The sequence below is a fragment of the Leucopleurus acutus genome, assembly GCF_964270905.1.
Source record: "Leucopleurus acutus genome assembly, chromosome: 11".
Classification (NCBI taxonomy): Eukaryota; Metazoa; Chordata; class Mammalia; order Artiodactyla; family Delphinidae; genus Leucopleurus; species Leucopleurus acutus.
In genome coordinates, this window is record NC_139152.1 from 93,727,703 (window position 1) to 93,729,249 (window position 1,547).

Here is a 1,547-nt window from a genome sequence, read left to right on the forward strand (position 1 = left end):
TTACTCCTCTCAGCCACTTTGTAAAGCAGGAATTATCCCCATTATTAAGATGTGGCAACTGAGGTTCATGGAGGCACACGGTCACACGGCAGAGTGAGTGGGGAAAGCCAGGATTCGAGCCTGGGTTGGTACACCCCTGTTCTTTCCACTCCTCCAAGGGCTGATGGCTGACAGAGATGAGTAGGATCCCGCTCCTTCCTTTGGGGGGAGTGGTGCGACAGACTCATCCCAGCTAACTATTGCACTGGTCAGAGTGATGTCACTGCCACGGCAGCCTAGTGGAAACTGATTCATCTGGAGGTCGGGAGAGGCCTCTGGGGAGGGTGGCTAACCCAGGTCTGGATGGGGGAGCAGGAGAATGAGGCTGCAGAGGTTCCAAGGCCAGACACCCAATGTCCCATTAGACAAGGGCCTGCTTCCCATAGGTCCTTCCCATGGGACCCCAGCCCCCCCAACCCTAGTCAGGATGCCCCAGTGGGGAGGGGTGAGATCCCTGACCCTACACGGGGGGTGAGGAAAACTCTGCAGGACCCCTTGTCAGGCTCAATACATCACTGAGTGGACACCTGGACCACTGTGATGGTGGTGGTGGTGGCGTCCCATGGGAAGGGCCCCGGGGTCCCATGGGTGGGAGCATGGAGTCTCCCGGTCCGGCTCTGGGGGGAGGGGAAGGTGGCAGACAGAACTACCTGTAGGTCAAGGGTGTTTTGGAGTGGTGAGACAGGGTGAATGAAGCTAGTAGTCATCTGGGGGTGCTTTGGGGTCTGCAGGGGAACTGCCTGATCAGCCGGGGGTGGGGAGAATGCCTCCGCAAAGTTTCAGGCCAGGGGAATGTGGGGGATTTGCAGGTCCTTAGAGTGGGAAGCACTCAGGATGGGAGGAAGAGGAGACTTCCCGGTGGGCAGCGTGGTGGAGGAAGAAGTCACTGTGGGGAGGGGCTAGTTTGCGGTGGGTGAGGGGTTCAGGGGCCATCCCAGAGTTCTTTGAGGAGTCCACGGCGGGGAGTGGGAAGGGGTGACCGGGATCGCCGAGGAGAGGGGCGGTGGGGTGCTGGTCACGTGAGGCGGGTGGGGGTGCGGGGTCCGCGTCTGGGGGGCGGAGCCACCGCTGGGTGGGGCGCCAGGCCGCCGCCCCCTCCCCGCTCCCCCGCGGCGGCGGGCGGGCGGGGACCGAGACCAGCGGGACGACCGCGCCCGCGGCCGGCCCACAGCAAGGGGAGCGGGCGGCAGTGAGTAGGCGGCGGCCGGCCGGGCCGGGCCATTCGGGCAGCGGCTGCTCGGGCAGGTCCGGGCAGGGCCGGGCGGCAAGCAGGCAGCAGATCCGGGACCCCGCTCCGGAGCCCGAGCGAGGACTCCGAGGCCGCGGCCCCGCCTCCTCCCCGCCCCGCGCCCGCCGCTAGCGGGTCGCGCCCCGAGCTCCAAGCCGCCCCGGCTGGGCCGCGCCGGAATCATAGCCGCAGCCGTAGCTGGAAGCCGGCCCGAGCCGGGTCCAAGGGTGAAGCCCGGTCCCGGCGGCGCCCGGAGCCGGGCCCGAGCCCCGCGCGGCTC